Raw genomic sequence first — 20,224 nt, forward strand, 5'->3', positions numbered from 1 at the left:
AAGGAAGGGAGAGATGGTCAGGTGTGTGCAGCAGCTTCGCCAGGACTGGCTCTCGAGTTAGGAAGCACCAAGGAGACTTTCCATTTGCTCTTCATGTCAATTGCTTGTTTCTGGGCTCCGGTTAGAATATGGATATCTCTTGATCCTTGTCTTTTATAACTGCTGCTTATCTGTCTTCTCTCTCCTCTGCTCCCACAGCATATTGAGCTAAGAATAATAATGGCTAATATTTACTGACTGTTCACTATGGTTAAACTCTTTACATGAGTTAATTCGTTTACTCCCCACATAACCCTAAGAGGTAAGTACTATCATTACCCTCTCTTTTAACCATGGGAAACAGACACAGATAAGGGACTTGCCCAAGGCCACACAGCAAAAAGCAGTGAGCTGGGATGTGAGCCCAAGGCAGTCTGTGGAGAGCTGACCTGGGTATATACTGTGTCCCCCTGTCCCCCCATCACAGCATATACTATTTGCCTCTTTCCTTGTCTGACTTCCCCTCCAGGCTGGGGACTTCTGAGAGCAGGGACCTTGTCCAGCAAGTCTCTGCATCACAGTCCAGACAGCACCCAGCACGTGGAGGTGTTAAAAACGTTAGCCGAGTGAACACAGAATGGCTGGAATCTCTACTTTCAAAGTGGAAGCAGGGCGGAGACCTGGCAAGATGAAATAGGAGTACTAGTGGTGAGATGCTTTGGAAACTAACCGAGCCAGCTGGGCGAAGTGAGCCAGGTTAGGGAAGGGTGGGGAGGAGAATCAAGGAATTCAAGAAGGGGATACAAACTACGCTTGCAAAGGATGTTGCTTCCTTCTTATGGTGAGTTGTCAAATCAAATCACCAAGCATTTATTGAGCACCTGTTTGCAAGAGGCGCACAATGCCTGGAAGGGGAGAGGGCACAGGCCCTGGCAACCATAATGCCATGTGGCAATTGCAGTGATTGAGGTGTTCAGAGACACACACTAAACAGAGCCTTCCTGGGGAAGGTGACCCCTGAGCTTTGTCCTTTTTTTAATATATATCTTTATTGGAGTATAATTGCTTTACAATGTTGTGTTAGTTTCTGCCGTACAACAAAGTGAATCAGCTATATGTATACATATATCCCCATAGCCCCTCCCTCTTGAGCCTCCCTCCCACTCTCCCTATCCAACCCCTCTAGGTCATCACAAAGCATCAAGCTGATCTCCCCGTGCTATGCGGCTGCTTCCCACTAGCTGTCTATTTTACATTTGATAGTGTATATATGTCCATGCCACTCTCTCACTTCATCCCAGCTTCCCCTTCCCCCACCTGTGTCCTCAAGTCCGTTCTCTACGTCTCGATCTTTATTCCTGCCTCGCCACCAGGTTCATCAGTACCGTTTTTTTTAGATTCCATTTATGTGCATTAGCATACGGTATTTGTTTTTCTCTTTCTGACTTACTTCACTCTGTATGACAGACTGAACTGTGTCTTAAATAAGGAGAGAGAGGGACAGAGGGTAGGAGAACTTGGAGCAGGGCTTGCATGATCAAAGGTATGGACACGAGACATGGCGGGCTCTGAGAGCTAACTATGGAGGTTTTAGTGTTACTCTGGGAGACCGTGGAGGATGGATTTGAGGGGAGCTGACCCTAGAGGTGGGGAGATGTTAGTGCTAAAAGAAACAGCCAAACAGAAAGAAGTCACTGCCCAAGTGTGAAGTGACAAGGGGCTGAGTGAAGGCAGTGGGTGCTGGGACGGAGCAGAGGACGAGGATTAGGTCTTTTCTACGAGCAGGTGCCCATTCCTCAGGTGATGGCCCTTGTCCTCAGGCTGGTGAGCTACACGCCCTGCATCATCAGGAGTCTGTGCTGTCCCGGACCCCTTCGTATTCCTGCTCTTTGCTAATGCTGGGCATGGATACCCAGGAAAGGAGCCAGGGCTCCAGAATGCCTGGTTCCACTCCTGCCTCTAAATAACCCACTTTCTGGTGTGAGGAAGGGTTAAGTTTGCCAGGGAACTAGCTTCTTGTTAATCCTTGAAGGAAATGAGACGGACTGTTGTTCTGAAAGTTTATGGCACTAAGGCTCCTCAGTACGGCTAGGATCTGGGGCAGAGGACCTGAGGGATGAAGAACAGAGGGAACCTTAGGAATCAAGTGGGATGGGTGTGCCCTTGACCCTTCACTGGGTTCCTGACCTATCATTCATCTCAGCTGGCAAAGGAGCCTTGGAGGAAGGCTGTCCAGAAATAGGAACACAGTCACAGGAGACGTTAGGGCTCTTAGAGGACCAGAGGGCGCTGATGCAGTGACGATGGAATCCAGAGAAGGAGGAAGCTTGGTGTTGACGTGGGGTCTAATCTGCATACATGCTTCAGGAACCGCGTGTCAGGCCAGGCCAGCCGAGGGCTTGTTTGTATGACAACCCTGGGAGGAACTAAGGAAGGTATTTAGGAGACTTGGACCTGGACTCTGGACTCCAGGATTAGACCTTTTCATGGCAGGTCGGGGAGCCAAGACTACCTCAGTTGGAAGACTCTCCGAGGAAGCCTGAGAGCTCTCCAGGTGTGGGTAGGGAAGGGCTGAAGTCTCCGGGTCTGGCTTTAGACCATGGCATCAGCACCCAAGATGTGAACTTCTAAGGACACATAATGGGGCTGTGCTCTAGGGCTTCTTGGTCCAGTTCATGGGAATTTGGACTTGGGATTCTTACAGCTACGGTGGTCAGATTTAGCAAATAAATATACTTTAGCAAATACTGAGTGACACAAACTTATACTAGAACATTATTCACTATGTATCTGAAATTGAATTTTAACTTAAAAAAAAAATCTGGGAAAGGGCAGAGCCACGTGCCATGATTTGAAAAGAACACACGGTGAGATCATGGATCCCACTGAATGTAGACAGCACCTATCTCCAGGGGAAGAGGGGAGGTGCTTGGTGTGGCAGTGGGCTTCATCTAAGGGACCCATGTTCCCCCAAAACTGGTTAAGGCAGATGCTTCAGGCAAAATGAACACAACAGAGAGAAGAAGGTGAGAGCAACAGGGTGAGATCCTGGGGCACACATCACAGAGGCTTCCGGAGAGGGAGAGATGGGGGCCTGCAGGTGTCACACCGAGGTGTCTGGAGCCTTGATAGGGGTGTGTGTGTGCAAATCTCGGGGAGGTATCTGATTTGACTAATTGGAAGGGAAACCTTTCTTCTAACAGACCACTAACTAATTCTGGAAGAGCTTGCTTTGTGACATCAAGAGCCTCCTTCTTGGGGAGCAAAGATGCTGTGAATCGTCCCCTTCACTGAATTTGCAATTTCCTCTCTCCTGTCTGTGTCCAAGCCCCTTCTGCTCTCTTCAATGCCTGACTGACTCTCTCAAATAAGCATCTTTTCCGGAATCACGCTAAATTCCATGTGACTGGATGAGGGTTACTGCGGCACATCCTGTGTGTGGGCACCAGGAGGGGAGGTTATGGAGGAGAGACACAGACCCTACCCCGTGTTCACGGAGCTCCCAGACTGGTAAAGCGATAATTCCTGGAACAGCAGGAGAAGCGTTTACCAGCTACAAAGGTCCTTGGTTTTAATTAGAAAGAGAGAAATGGCAAGAAAATTACTGTCGCTAAGATGATGGTGATGATGATGATGATAATTGTTATTATAGGAATCCAACGCTTATTGAATACTGACTATTGAAATCTAAGCTCTTCCCATGTATTAACTCATACGATCAGTACAACAAGCCCACAGTGTAGGTGATATTGGGAGCCCCGTTCCAGAGATGAGGAAACTGTCCAAGTCACAGGGCTGGTAAGTGGTGAGCCAGGATTTGACCTGGCTGATCTGAGACCCCAGCCTGACACTGGCACTTCTCCATCATGCTGGCATACCCACATATACAACCGTCTACTGGACCAAACTGCTTGGATGGCTCTCAGACCCTCAAATTGGGCCCGTCCAGAATGGAGGTTTTTATGTCCATCCCCACCCTCCATCCTTGTCCTCCAGTCGTCCCACCTCCGTAAATGGTAACACCGTCCACCCAGGCGCTCAGGCCAGAACCTTCTCTCATGCCCATATTCATTCCATCAGCTGTTAATGTTCCCACCCAAATCCCAAATCCGCCCGCTTCTCTCCACTTCCACCACCCGTACCCTGCTTCTAAACGCCAGCATCTTTTTTTTTTAATTGGGGTATGGTTGTTTGACAACGTTGTGTTAGTTTCTACCATACAGCGAAGTGAAATAGAGTCCCCTGGGCTATACAGCAGGTTCTTATTAGTTATCTCTTTTATACATATTAGTGTATATATGTCAATCTCAATCTCCCAATTCATCCCACCTCCCCACCCCTGCTTTCCCCCCTTGGTGTCCATACAACACCAGCATCTCTTGCCTAGAGGTCATAATTTCAGTCCTATTAAAGTGCTCATAATGCAGAGACTTTCAGGTCTGGGCATATTTTAATTCTTAGGCCTGTGATATCCTAGACAGCTGCTGACAACCAAGGACTGCCTTGCACCAAGCATAGGCGTAAGAATTTGTTATGACAAATTCTCATGACAGTGCTTTGGCTTGGGTCATTAGCAGGGGAGGGTTGGGAAGGGACAGTTGTTTAGACTTTTATATATTGGAAAGTTGTATTTTGAAATGCTTTAATAAAATTTTCTGTGTGAGGGACTTCCCTGGTGGCACAGTGGTTATGAATTCGCCTGCCAATGCAGGGGACACGGGTTCAATCCCTGGGCTAGGAAGATCCCACATGCTGTGGAGCAACTAAGCCCATGTGCCATAACTACTGAGCCCACATGCCACAACTACTGAAGCCCACGCGCCTAGAACCCATGCTCCACAACATGAGAAGCCCATGCACCACAACGAAGAGTAGCCCCTGCTCGCCACAACTAGAGAAAGCCCGTGCACAACAACGAAGACCCAACGCAGCCAAAAAATAAATAAATAAAATAAAATTTAAAAAAGTTTTCTGTGTGATTTTACTCTTCTCTCTATCCAAAACCAGTCTCTTACACAAGGTGAGAGTGAGCTTAAAACGTCTGTAAGGGGAATTCCCTGGTGGTCCAGTGGTTAGGACTCTGCGCTCTCACTGCCGAGGGCCTGGGTTCAATCCCTGGTCAGGGAACTAAGATCCCACAAGCCATGGAGCATGGCCAAGGAAAAAAAAAGTCTATAGGACCATGTTCTGCCTCTGTTTAACACCTTTCAATGCCTTCCCATGTACTGAGAATAGAATCCAGCTTTCCACGCATGGCCTGCTGGGCTCTGGGGTACCGGCCCGGCCCTGCTCTCCAGCACTTCCCTGCCTCCTTCACTCTGTATAAGCAATTCTCCTCTCTCTTCTGTACCTTCAGCTGGCCAACGTCTGTCCTGCCCAGAGGACTTTACTCCTGCTGTTCCCCCTGGCTAGAATGCCCTTCCCCTGGCTCTTTGCAGGGCTGACTCCTTCTCTCCCCTCAAGTGTGAGCTTGGAGGTCATGTCCAAAGGATGTCTTCTCTGACCATCTAAAGGGGGTAAGTTTCTCCCCTATCTCTGTACACCTTGGCTCCAGGTCAATTTCATCTGTCTCCTTCTGGGCACTTTTCAAAGTCTGTGACTATTTTATTAATTTATTTTTTCACTTGAAAAAGCTTGTTTTTTTGTTTTTTGGGTTTTTTTCCATGAGAATGTCAGCCTCCTGGGGGCAGGACCACATCAACCTTATTGTCTGTTGTATCCCCAAGAGTGCCTGAAGCATAACGGCCTTAACAGATGTGTGATCCACGCACAACCCACTGTTCATCCTTGAGAGCAGACCCCAGGAAACATCTGTTCATCAAGAATCCCTCGGCCATACAAAGTAAGTAATGGTTCTGGTTACTGAATTCTGCCAGTCAGTGCAGGCCAGCAAACTGAAACAGGTAAGAAACATTTTCCATAGCGGTATGTGAAAATGTGGCTTTCTGTTCAACTGGGTTTGTTAGAAAATTTAACTCTGCAAAGTCTTAATTCCTGCAGCATTCTTGCAGACATGACTCAGAGCTCCACTTACTCTTTCTGGAAAGTCTCTGAGGGATCTGCCCCGGAAGACCAGCAGGTTCCCCGTGGCCTGGACAAATGAGCATGCCTGCCTAAGTACGGGACTTAGTTATGTAGAAATCTATTAAGCCGGTCACCTGGGGCTTCACTAGAAGGTGATCAACGTTGTGGTTTTTCCCTCTGAGTGGCTTTCAATGATGCCATAAAAAAATCTGATCAATTTAAGTAAGAGTGGTCAGCTACCAAGGTGGTCAATTTCTCTGGTTTCTCAAGGACCCTGGCCCCAAGAGACTGGTTCAATATTTCCCACTACTTCAGGAACATGACTTCAGAAAGATGTTTTCCAGGAGGCCTGCAGGCCTGAGGACAGCAGTGATTGCACTGCCTTTTCTCCCCCGGGGAAGGAGGCAGCGTTGAGGTGAGAGCTGATACATTCTGCTGATATCTTGATGCAGTCCAAGTGACAAATGCAAGCTGGTGAGGCCTCAGACACATTTTATGCATTTATGAATTTTAAAAGCTAGCACAGAAGTTACGAGCATGAACTCTGGTTTTCCCAGCTCTACTGTTTAGCAGCTATGTGACCTTGGGGCAAGTTATTTAACCTCTGTGTTATTCAGTTTTCTCATCTGTAAAATGAGCTTTTAGTAACGATACCTTCCTTGTAGGATTTTGGGTGTGGATTAAATGAGATAAGCCATGTACAGTGTGTGGAAGAGAACAGAGCTTGGCACACAGCTCTCATTAAATGTTAGAGAACTCATACCATAATCATTATTACAAATCACAAAGCAAGGTGCAGACTGGAGAAAATACACTGTATTTCAAAGAAGCAAATGCAGAGACACAGAGACTAAAGAATGTTTTAGGAATAGCACTTCTTAAGGTCTCAGATTAGACACTGTATTTAACAAATTCTACCAGAATAAAGGCGGTCCTTTTCCTAGTGGGGAAACCATGCCCCCAGAAGGGCTGTCACTCCTGTCCTGTATGCTTCTGCAAGCAAACTGTAAATGACGACAGAGGTTGGGGAGGGAGGGGGGAATGGGAGTCACACTTGATGAAAGCACAGTTTCTGGAACAGTTCAACAGCAAGAAAAGCCAGAGCCTCTCAGGATGCTATGGGCCTGCCCAGCCAGGCTCCCACACCCTCTTTCCTCCTCCACCACCAGGACCAATCCTGACTCCGCTGGTACGAGAAGGTAACCTGCAGCTCCCAGGATCCCTGAGCTCCAGTGGAACTCTGCTAAGCCCGTCCCCCAGGGTGTGCGCTCAGAAGCCAGACTGCCTGGGTTCACTGCTTGGCTCTGCCCTCACTCCCTGGGTAATGCTGCACAGGTTACTCAATCTCCTTTATTTTTCTCCTCTGTAAAACAGGGACACTAACATTACATGTTTTACTTATCCAACAAAGACTTAGAAAGCAATGACCATGGACCAGGCATATTGTAAGGTTTTTTTTTTTTTTTTACAAATATTGACTTAACTCTCATGATATCCCTATGAGGAAAGCATTATTATTACTAACCTATTTTACAGATAAGGAAAATGAGGCACAGAGAGGTTAATTAATTTGCTCATTGTCACACAGCTAATAAGGAGGAGTCAGGATGTGAACTGAGACAGTCTGGATCCGGGGTCAGTCCCACTGACTAGTCTGTACTGCTCAGTTCTTAGTGATGTGCTGGCAACCACTGGGCTTCCAAAGGGACTCTTCATGACCCTGGGATCTGAACTCCAAAAGGCCTAAGCAGTTCCCATAACCATGACTTTCTCATTAGTAATAAAAAAAGCTACTCTTCACTGCACGCTCATTATATGCCAAGCGCTGTACAAAGTGCTTGGTTCCCACCACTTCAATGGATTCTCTCCTTGAAGGAACTGCTGGAAGCTGAAGCCCAGGTTTGAGTGTCTGACACCAAAGCCTGTGCACCTACACAGCAGGCAGAGCCCAGGCCCCAGCACCAGAGTCCACATCCCTGTTTGGCTTCTTACTTGCTATCTTGGGCAGGTAGCTTAACCTCTCTAAGCCTCTGTCTCTCTATCTGCAAAGCAGGCTTGACAACACCAGTACTTAACGTCTATATCTGCAATGAGGATTAAAGGAGATGATACTTTCGAACCACTCAGCACAGTGTGTGATCATAATTGTCTGATACATGGGATGCATATTTATTACAATACTATTATTTTATAACTGCAGGTCCTCTTTCTAGGGATTTAATCAGGCCATCTGGAATCTCCCCTTTCCCCCTTCCCCCTCCCCCATCCTCCAACCACACAATCCTCCAGTCCCAGGGCAGGTCTTTCCTTGGCCCCCGAGGCGATTTCCAGCTATCCCAGAGCCCGGCCCCCCAGAGCCCAGCCCTCCCTGCAGCCTCGTGTTTGCTGGGCCTTGTGAAAGCTCTGCGGTTTCTCTCATGGCTTCTCACTTCCCTTTCCCCGTGTTTCTATTCTTGTTCATCAAGGTCTCGCCAGCAGGCTGGCAACCTGAGACAGAGCAACTTTCGAGACCCCTCTCAGAGGCAGTGGCCTGGGGTAAATATTTAGTAAATATTTACAGTTTCCCAACACACTATAGTTAATATAATACTACTACTACTAACTGACATTTATAGATAGCTTTCCACGTGCTACGCATTTCACATGTAATAACCCATCTCATCCTCAACATGGCCCTCAAAACTGGGCACTGTTCTTTTCATTTTACAGATGAAAAAACAGAGGCGTGGAGGTTATGTCACCCGCCCAAGGTCACACAGCTTGTAGGTGGCAAGGCCTGGTTCAACCCAGGTGGTCCGACTCCTGAGCCCGTGCTCACTTCCTGCTAAAACCGTTAAACCCAAAAGGCAGGTTTCCACATGCCCATTTCACAGGTGAGGAAACAGAGACCGAGAGGCGTTAAGTAACCTGCCCCAAAGTCACTTGGCTCTTCTATCTCCAAGTCACCAGACCTGTCTCGTCACAAAGTTAGGCCTAAGTAAGACTCGGGTTGGTGAGGAGTCCCACACCTGGTCCCAGGCCAACTCCTCTGAATCCAACACTATCGAATGCCACGAGCCACACCCTGGGAATACAGAGGGGCCAATAGGATGAGATTTCGGCCCCGGAGAACCTCAGAGGCTAAGCGAAGTGCCACGATTCATTCGTTCCACGTATTGAGCACCAGCTATAGGCCAGGCGCTGGGTTAGGTGCTGGGGTCCAGCAGCAAGTGGACCAGACATGGGCCCTGCCCTCCCAGGCTGTCATGGAGAAGGATATTAAGCAAGATGTTTGGCTACATAGGTGACTATGTAACTGGAAATGAAGTTGCCTAGGGTTGAGGTACAACACTGACTCAAAATAGTAATTGCGGATCAAGTCGCCATCCCTTCATATTTCTCTGTGGGCACGGAGCTTTCTGACATCCAGGAGCAGACGACAATGCTGATTTCATTTATCTGCCGACCCTGGAACTCACCCAAGGGTGGCAGAAAAAACTATTCATGAAATGGGAGGGAAGTACATACGTGTCAAGGTTTTTGTGAGGAATCAGTGAGAGGGTACATACAAATCTATTCTTGCTATGCTGGAGGTACTGTTTGAATACAGATACGTAACTGGAGATGTGGGATATGTGACACAGACTATGAATTTCTAGAAGATGTGGGCCTATGTCAATCATCGGAAATGCAGGAGAAACATTACAAGAGTCAGCACTCCCACTACCTCTTTAGGAATTCAGGGTAATGTTGTGTTGTCTGTGAACAACACCTAAGCTAGGGATGGAACGGGGTTCATCTTGGGCAAACTCTGATTCATTGGATGATTAGCGTAAAGGTGTTAAGCAGGATTCTGAGGCCATGACCAGATTTAGCCAAGAAAGAGGAACCCTACAGAACAGGGGCCTACATAATGGTTCTGAAAGCAACTGGTAAGGCAGGAATAGGGCCACTGGTTTAAGTCGTGGCTGTACCACCCATTAGCTGTGACCTTGGATACATCACATTTCCACTGACAGCTTCAGTATCCTTATCTATAAAATGAGGATGTTGGGCTAGTCAAGCTCTTGGGTGCCTCCAAGCACGGACATTCTCTGAGGTTATCACATGTTTTCCGGTGTTCACGTACCACTCTTTACTGTGCAACAGCTTTTCTCCCTGACTCCATCCTGACATTTTAGCTTCTTGGTTTTTGCTCTAATTTCATGCAAACACTTATTACTGTAGCCAAGTGGATCACCTGGGAAAGAAATGCGTCTAGTTTCCCAGCTTACTGGGCACCTGGATGAGGTCAGCTTGAGGAGGAACAAGGCCAAGAATTTGCCAGTTTACACTTTCATTTAAAAGCAGACCAGTGGTTCTCAAAGCACAACAAAGAAAGCCACACTCTGTCCCTGCTGTGAAGCACAGGAGTCTGCCTGGAAGAGAATTTCAGGAAGGAGGCAGAGGTGCTGGGCTTGGGAGCAGAAGGGCAAACTCTAGGCCAGTGCAGTCCTAGCACCTATGCTGCTGACTGGCACAGGGCTTGAAAACAGTTGGAAAACGTTGATGTGGGGCATACATATGCCTAGCTCTTATCTCGCTTCCAGCTGGGTCCACTCATTGGTGTTCCCTGTCTGGCTCTGGGGCATCTGAGTTTGGACCGTGGACTAGGGAAGGGTGATATGGGATAAGTTCTAGTATCATAGATGGGTATTAAGGAGCTAATGTTTTAAGAAATCTTCATTAATTCATTCTGATCACCTACTGTATGTCAAGCAGTATGCAAGGCGTACTAAAAGTATTTTACTGGTTCTCAAATAATAGTAATACTAGTAATAACAATACCAAACACATTAGTACTTATTGTGTACTAGGAACTGTTCTAATTTTATTATATGTGTGTGTGTGTATACACACACACCCACACCCCCCCACACACCCACATATATACTCATTCATATATGTGAACTTATCCAATCCTTACTTTAACCCTAGAAAATTTATCTTCGCTGCTCAGAAGAAACTGCAGCATAGAGAGGCTAAGAAACTTGCCCCAGGTCACAGAGCCTGAAAGTAGTAAGTAGAACTGAGATTTGAACCAGGCCGACTGTCGCTGGAGCCCTGCTCTTACTGCCTCACTCCCCTGCCTCTCTGTGTTACCAAAGGCCTTCCACGTTCACTTAGATTCTGTTCAAATGCTGCATGGGTAACTACTAGACGCCTGGTCCTGAGCCGGGTGCCAAAGAAATCTAAATTCCCAGCCACAGGCTTCAAATTCAAGGCTGTCTTGCAGTGGCCCCTCTGGAAAGTTCCCCATTTCTCAACCATTTCTTCCTTCTCACCACTCCAGCCACAGGGTCTCTTCCCACTTCATATACACATTTCCCTACCGTTTTCTTGCCTGCATGCATGGTGTGTCCCTCACTGCAAATTCTCTCCCCTGAATCTGCTTTCCTTCAAGTTGTATTCTAGACCCAAGTCCCAGATCGCAGCTTCTGACCTGCAGAATCCCAGAAGGTCAGTGCTGAAGGACAGCACTCAGCTCAACTCTCTACCTTCTTCAGATCAGGAAACTGGAAGCCTGAGAAGGGTTAACTAATTTTTAGGGGTCAAAGATGTATTTAGGAGCAGAATTCATGTCTTCTTTTAAGGTCATTTAGCAAGTCTCTCTATGGATGGATAACTGCAGGTTTTGCAGGGCAGTGATTCTCAAATGGGGGTGATTTTGTCTCCCAGGGGACATTTGGCATTGTCTGGAGACATTTTTGGCTGTGACAACTAGGGACCTGCCACTGGCGTCTAGTAGGTAGAGGCAAAAGATGCCGCTAAACATCTTACAATGCACAGGACATCCCCCACTACCAAGAACGATCCAGCCCAAGATGTCAACAGTGCTGAGGCTGAGAAACCCTGGTGGAGGGAAATACAATTTTTTTGCATCATCTCTTATGTAGTGGGCAGTTCCCATTACAGGATTCTGTAACCGTGACAATAAAATGGAACCTTCAGAAATGAATCGTGAAATGGAAAATCAGAGGACTCTAGGCTTCACTTGGATAGAGGCCCCTGGCCCCCCTCCTCAACACATTTTCCCAAGGAAGCCAAATTCCTTTTCAGAGCCTTCAAGTCCCCCCAGTAATGAGTTTTTCCTTCTCTTCTGGGTAGCAAAAAGATGAACAAATTGAGACCGCTTTGTATGCAAGTAAGTCACACTGAGATCTCCGTGCACCTTTGTAAGAAAATTATATGATTGTTGCAACTGGAACATGCAATGCTTGCAAAGTTCCTAGGAGAAATCTTTGTCCAACAATCGTGCCCGCTTGCTGTTTAATGCTGCTACTAAAGTACAGAAAAGAGCCAGCTCATTAAACCTGCCTTGAATAATGTAACGAAAGTGTGATTCCACGTCCTTCTCCCAGCCAATCTCTTCTGCCTCGTGAGACACAGCAAGGGACCTGGAAGCTTTCTCCTTCTTAGAAGTAAATGCTCAGTTAGTGGCAAAACCCACTTTGTTTACCTCCTCACCAAAAAAGAAATTCTGGGTCTGTTCAAATACGTGAAAAAAGACATCTCAAATGCAAGGGCTAGGAGAACAAAACTAGCGTGTTACATCTGAACGTGCTGTCATGTTATTTTGAGTAGAAAATAATGAAGCAGAGTTACATGTCTCTTGCTCTGGCATCACGGCTTATTTTTTTTGTTTGTTTCTGTTTTTTTTTTTTTTTTTTTGCGGTACGCAGGCCTCTCACTGTTGTGGCCTCTCCCATTGCGGAGCACAGGCTCCGGACGCGCAGGCTCAGCGGCCATGGCTCATGGGCCCAGCCGCTCCATGGTATGTGGGATCTTCCCGGACCGGGGCACGAACCCGTGTCCCCTGCATCGGCAGGCGGACTCTCAACCACTGCGACACCAGGGAAGCCCACGGCTTATTTTAAGAGTTGAAAATAAAGCCTATCCCTACAGAAAGGAGTCACCTTTGATTTTGGCAGCCCTTAATGTATCCCTTTTTGGCAGAGACTCATTGCTCTCCCCCAGAATCGTTTACCTCCTTTATGTGTTGTAGGACCTGAATTTTCAGCTGGGCACATGGCTGCCCAGATAAAGACTACATTTCCCAGGTTCCCTTGCAGCTAGACATGGCCACCTGACTAAGTGCTGGCCAATAGGGAGTAAGGGGAAGTGATGGTGTGCAATCTCCGGGGCATGCCCTATCTTACATTCCCTCTTCCCACTAGATAGATGTAGTTCTGGTGGGTGGGGCAGCCATGTCCGGCCATGCAGAGAAAGGTATCACCTAAGGGACCACAGAGCAACAAGAGGGAAGGTGCCTGGGACCCTGACCTGGAGTTGCCATAACAGCCCAGACTGCCTATGCCTGGATTGTTAGATGAGGAAAATTTTAAGCCCCTATCTTATCCAAGCCACAGGTACTTCGCATGTCTGTTACAGCTAATGAATCTATATCCTAATTAATCCATTCCACAAATGGTTCTTTAATTTAAATCAATTCAACGAAGCACACAGGAAGCACTAAATATATGCGGGCTATTGCACTAGGTGCTGGAGATTCCAAGATGAAACACCATCTTCCAAGGAATTCTAGAAAGAATGGATAGTCTTCTTTATAACAATTTTCACAAATAAACATACCAGTTCCTGAGGTGTAAGGGCAAAGTTCTAGTGTTACAATCCCAAAATTAATTCCCAGTAACACCAGTCCTGTAAACTGCTCTATGACAGATCTGCACATTATTTCTGTAAAGGGCCAAAGTAAACATTTTGGGCTTCGTGGGCCATGTGGTCTCTGCCATAACTACTCAGCTGTGCTACGGTGGTGAAAGCAGTCATAAACAATGCTAAACAAAGGGGTATGGCTATTTCCCCATACAACTTCTTTTACAAAAATAGGTGGCAGGTAGCTCTAGTTTGCTGACTCCTCATCTATGGTAAAAGAATTTAATAGGATAACCTTCTTTTGGGGATTTACAAGAAAGACGGGATGTTAAAAGCACTGAGAGGGACTTCCCTGGTGGCACAGTGGTTAAGAATCCGCCTGCCAATGCAGGAGACACGGGTTCGATCCCTGGTCCGGGAAGACCCCACGTGTGGTGGAGCAACTAAGCCCCTGTGCCACAACTACTGAAGCCCACATGCTCTAGAGCCTGCATGCCTCAACTACTGAGCCTGCATGCTGCAACTACTGAAGCCGGAGCACCTAGAGCTCGTGCTCCGCAACAAGAGAAGCCACTTCAATGAGAAGCCAGTGCACCGCAACGAAGAGTAGCCCCCACTCGCCGCAACTAGAGAAAGCCCGCGCAGCAACGAAGACCCAACGCAGCCAATAAATAAATAAAATACACAACATAAAACAAAAAATAAAAAACAGAGAATTTTTTAAAAGCCTGTTTAATTTTATTTAAGCCAGTGTTTCCCAAATTTATTGAACCACTTACAACTTTTAAAATAATGGTTATAAATATCCCAGAATTGGCCTTCTGAGTGTGCTGTTGCAAACACCAGCTAAGTAACTTTTATTGTTAATAGGTTATTTTAGGCATACATAAAATATAGAGTAGTACAACGATGCCTACATGTTCACCACCCAACCCAGCTGAAAAAATAAAATACTACAAGTACAAAGGCCTCTGCACACTCTTCTTGATTCCATCATCTCTTCTACCTTCCTGAGATTACCATCTTCCCTGAATTTGACATTTATCATCACTGTCATGCTTTATACTTTCTACTACTTTTATGAATTCCTAATAATATATAGACTGTTTTGCATGTTGGTAAGCTTTATATAAATGTTAGCACTGTACCCAAATCCTGCCTCAACTTGCTTTTTTTGCACAATATTATGTTTCTGGGATTTAGTTATATAATAACATGTAGCTCTAGTTCATTTATTTTCGTAGCTACTTTGTATTCCCATGAATGAACATACCAGCATTTATTCATCCGTTCTCCTGTAGAAAGCTTGTTCCTTTCTCTTTTTCTGTATTTTGCTATTACAAACACTGCTTCTATGAACATCTTTGTACATATGGGAGAATTTCTGTAGGGTATAGACTTAGATATGTGTTTAGGTGTGTGTTTTCAAGTTTACTTGAAAGTGGATTCAGAGTCCCCTCCAGTGATGTTTAAGAGTTCTCACGCTTCTATATCTTTTCTCAAATCTGATATCATCAGACTTTAATTTTTTTTGCCAATCTAACGGTTATGAAATGCATACTGGGGTGTGGTTTTGAATTGCATTTCTAGGATTACTAGTGAGGTTGAGCCTTTTTCATACATTTCTTGGACTATTTCTATGTTAATTCTTCACAGGGATCCTTGGCCTCGGACGATGCTGACAGTGTAGGTTGACACAAGAGACAGACAGGCATCCAAATTCCTAAGGGAAACTAAGGCTGCAAGCTAATCCTTCCAAGGTGAACCAGTGGGCCTCACTCAAAAGTTACTTTCCCATTTCCCAATGCCAATTCTTTGATTGGAGTTACTTTTTTAGTGGAGAGAACTTGGGCTTTGGAGTCAGACAGACTTGGTTCAAATCCAAGATGGGGCTCTTTCTACATGTGATGGTGGGCAGGTTTCCCAACCTCCCAGAGCCCCGGTTTCCCCAGGTGTGAAGAGGAAAATAAAGTCTCTCACGCAGTTGGGGGAAACTGAACGCAGTGCAAAAAGCACCCAGGACAGTGTCTGGCCCACAACTCGCAATCATTCCCTCTGTTATTCTGTGGGATATGGGAGAGACGTGAGCTGAAGCTCCACTCGTTTCCTTCACCCTCTGCATGCCTCAGTTTCCTGCACAGGGAAAAGTGTTACCACCATTTGCACACAGAACATCAGACCACAAAACTGAATAATCTTCAGAGTTAGAAAGGACTTTGGAGATCACCCAGTTTGGTGGCTCTTAACCTTTCATAGGGTGATTTAATGAGCTGATGAGAGGCTAGTTCACTTTGGAAAAATGGCACATATGCTCCAAACGTTGTGATGACTGCAAACTTTCTGAAGGATAGTACCCACTCTTCCATTGTTACCCCAAAACACCATTGTCATGACCTTATATGAAGGACTTTGTATAAGGACATGGCTTTGCAGTAAGTACTGGTTGGCTGGCTAATTGCTAAGGGCAGATAATGTTCCTGTGTAACTAATATTTTAACCTAGAGTTCGGGAGATTTGCTCACAGATAAGTAACTAAGCGTCTTTGACAGAAATTTAACAGACTCAAGAGGGGAAACCCCTCCCCCCCCAAATCCCTGTTCCCAGGAAGCCAGATCCCATATGGCAAACTATATACTCTCAAGCTGCCAGCCTGAATCCGAAGCCCCAGTTTGGAAGTGAGCCCCAAATGCCATTTAAGATGTAGTTCTCTGTGTTGCTGTAAGCACCAAATGTGTTTCTTTTTTTTTTTGCTTTTAACACTTGGAAACGCCAAACAAATTCCAAGTGTCGGCAAACTGTCTGCTGCCGCGATCTGGTCTCCGCCCACACCGGGCTGTCGGAACTGCCGTTAAGGGAGCTGGTGGCTCCTGCACTGCCAAGCCCTGTGGCCTCCTTTTGGTCTGCATTGTCTCTGCCTGTGGGTAGCCTTGGATCCTGGTGACCCCTCCCCATCTTAGTTTCCTACGTCTGCTACCTTGCTTTCTTCAGGCTGTTCTTGGACCTGGGAGTCCTCTTCCTTCATCTCATGATGACGCCTCTTCGTTGGTCCTCTTCCTGGGCTTCGGCCCCACCCATGACTTCAGGGGCCACTAGTCTGCCAGCGTACCCCGCAAAAGCCTCTTTAGTTAAGACCTCTCTTCTGAGTTCCACGCCTGCATCTCACCTACCTACCACTGTTTCCATGTTGAAGCCTTTTTGCCTCTGAATTAGTCCAGGACGTCTTAGTCTGTCACTTCTAGTATCACCAACACACTTGATGACAGCCTTTTGCATCATTCATTCATTTGACAAGGATTTACTGGGCCCCAGCTATGTGCCAGGCCCTGTGGTAGGTACCCCAATCAAGGAAACTGATTTCTGGCCCAGCCCTAAAGAGAGAAGGAGGCTACTCTCTGAGATAAAGTCCAAGCTGTGACTCTTTCTTCGGAAATATTCTATGCCCCCCTCCCCTAACCTCTGCTCACTTGGGACAAGACCCCACTGATGAGGGACCATATTTGTTGTCTATGTGTCTTTCTTCCCTTCTTTTATCTCTTCCTGCTAGTGACCTCATCCAAGATTGCAAATGCAGCTGGTGATGTATGATCAACTGCTTTGGACAAGATTCAGGACTCCAGCCAATGATGGCTTTCAAAAATCTCACACGTCAGAGAAAATATAAAACTTGAGTATCCAGAGGAATTCTAAAGTCGCTGGAATAGGGACAGTGGCCCCCAAGCCAGTCATCCCCGGTTGTCTTCCTGCACGCTGGGGGGACTGAGCCACCAGCAGTGGTAGAAGGGCCAAGACCACCTGACTGCAGCGTGGGCTACAAACCATATTCCTGACGGTAGACTAGCACATCTCTTCAAGATATATATTTCTCCTCTCTCTCAGAGGAAGTTGAGGCGATTGGTTTTGGCAATCGAGAGGAGCTGACCTTCTTGGTCCAGAGTAGGGCAGTAAGGATAGTCACTAATATTTAATGTGCATTTACTATGACACAAGTATGCTACATGGTTTTCATGCTACATGGTGTTAAATGGTTTATATATATTATTTTACTTAATTCTTCCTATAACCTTATGAGGTGGGTATACTATTGTGCCTATTATATAGACACAGAAACTGAGGCCCAGAGAGGTGAGTAACTTGCCTAAGGTCACACAGAGCGTAAGCAGTCGAGCCAAGATTGGAACCCAGGCAGTCAGGCTGCAGGGCCTGCACTCCTAGCCACTCTGTTCTGCTTCTCTAATTAGATGATAACATGAGCACTTAATTCCCTGGCAACCTTCCTCCGATGGAGGAGCCTGACACAGACTCTCATTTCCATGGACAACCAAGTGGGTGGCATCTGGCACTCAACATTTTCAAAACTGACCCCATTATTACTACTCTGACATTATCCTTGTCCTGTATTTGTTAAAAGCATCCCTAGCTACACACTCCCCTCAATTTTTTTTTGTTTGTTTTTCCGGTATGCGGGCCTCTCACTGTTGTGGCCTCTCCCGTTGCAGAGCACAGGCTCCGGACGTGCCAGCTCAGCAGCCATGGCTCTCGGGCCCAGCCGCTCCGCGGCATGTGGGATCTTCCCGGACCGGGGCACGAACCCGTGTCCCCTGCATCGGCAGGCGGACTCTCAACCACTGCGCCACCAGGGAAGCCCTCCGAGTCAATTTTTAACATAAAAGTTTGGTGAGGGGAAGAGGTATCACACGTACATGCTACAAAGTCCAACAATCAAGTAAGTTTCCCTCCCATCTCTGTACTCCTGTGTAATGGGTTGAATTATGTACTCCCCAAAAGATACGTTGAAGTCCTAACCACCCTACCCTGAATCTGTGAAGTGAATGTAACTTTATTTGGAAACAGAGTCTTTGCAGATGCAATCAAACTAGATGAGGTCGTTAGGGTGGCCCCTAATCCATCATGACTGGTGACCTTTACAGGAAGATGGAAATTTGGACAGAGAAACAGAGAGAAGACAGCCATGTGAAGAAGGAGGCAAGGATTGGAGCGATGCTGCCACAAGCTAAGGACCATGGGGGCTATCAGAAGCTGGAAGGAAAAGGAAGGATCCGCCTCCAGACACTTCGGAGGGAGCACGGTCCTGCCGACACCTTGATTTTGGACTCTAGCCTTCAGAATGGTGAGACAATAAATGACTGCTGTTTGAAGCCACCCAGTCTGTGGTACTTTGTTACAGCAGCCATAGAAAACCGATATATCCAGTTTTCTAATTCCCTTCCTTGGCTATGACTCTGGTTACTGGTTTCATACCTACCCTCTCAGACACAGTCTGACCACGGAGAGCAAATACTCATGTATATATTTCACACAGGGTGACATGTCATACGCTATTCTTTATGATCCTTTTCACTTGATAACACACCAGGACTAATCTTTTAAACTGTGGTAAAGTATATATAACATAAAAATTGACCGTTTTAACATCTTAAGTGTACAGGTCTGTGGCATTAAGTACACTCACAGTGTTGTGCAATTATCACCACCATCCATCTGCAGAACTTTTCATCTTCCCAAACTGGAACTCAGTACCCATGAAACACTAACTCCCCAGGCCCCTCTCCCCCCCGCCCACCAGGGCCACCTCTAACACTGCTCAGTCCCTCCCCCCACATGTGCCCCCAAGTCCTGCTGCTTCTACCTTCTCTGTTTCTCTAGCATCTCTCCATCCCCACTGCTTCTGCGTCACTCCGGCTGTCAGCATCTCTCACCTGGATCCCTGCAAGAACTCCTTGACTCGAGGCCCCTGCCCACCTCAGCCCATCTTCCCTGTCACCACCAGCCCCCCTTTCTAAAACACAACTCTGATGTCAGTCCCATACTTAATCATCTGTGACGGATCCTACCTCCCGCAGGATATAGTCAAAAGTCTTCAGCGTGGCATACAAGGCCCTCCCTGGGCAGAATTCAGCCCGGCTTTCTGCACTGTAGCCAATGCCTGGTCCAGGGCCTGGCCCACAGGAGGTGCTCAGAGCAGTGTTGGTTGAATCCTGTGTTCTCAGTTTGAATTCCTTGTTTCCTCCGACACACATTCTCACCTTGGCCTTTACATACATGGTTCCCTCTGTGTAGACTTATTTTTTCTAATGCCCTTTCTCCATTCCTCTCCTAGCTTCACCTTCTCTACCTGATAAATCTGTTTGTTCTTCAGTATTCAGATCAGACGGTACCTCTTGCATTTCGAGCTCTCCCAGACCTAGATCTTTACTGCCTTCTGTTAGAGCATTTACCAGATTTTTCTGTAATTCCTTCGACCTCTCTGCCTACCAACCTCCAGTCTAACTCACAATAGGCCAGGTGCACAGTGGGTGCTTGGCCTGTGTCTGCTGAGTGCAGGGCGGCCTCTCCAGCTCGGCTCCTGGAGCTGTGCTGTGGCCTGTCCCTGACACTGTTAGGGAGGACAGCTGAGCCCAAGAGCAGCCCTCCTGGGGTCAGGGAGAGGGCAGCTTCCTGTCTTGCAGGAGGCGCTAATGCACTGACATCAGTGCAGGGGCAGCAGTGGTTCCAACGGGGTCACTTGGGGGCTGGCAGTACAGGCCTACCGCCCGCTGGAGGTGAAGGAGCTGTGGCATCGCGAGGC

The 20,224-nt window shown here is 47.0% G+C and overlaps 1 protein-coding gene across 3 annotated transcripts in view; it reads right to left on the reverse strand.

Annotated features, from left to right (window-relative positions):
* Positions 1-20,224, reverse strand: part of ABTB3 (ankyrin repeat and BTB domain containing 3) — a 300,383-nt gene that overhangs the window by 41,452 nt on the left and 238,707 nt on the right. The window lies entirely within an intron of this gene.

Source organism: Phocoena phocoena, chromosome 11, assembly GCF_963924675.1.
Source record: "Phocoena phocoena chromosome 11, mPhoPho1.1, whole genome shotgun sequence".
Lineage (NCBI taxonomy): Eukaryota > Metazoa > Chordata > Mammalia > Artiodactyla > Phocoenidae > Phocoena > Phocoena phocoena.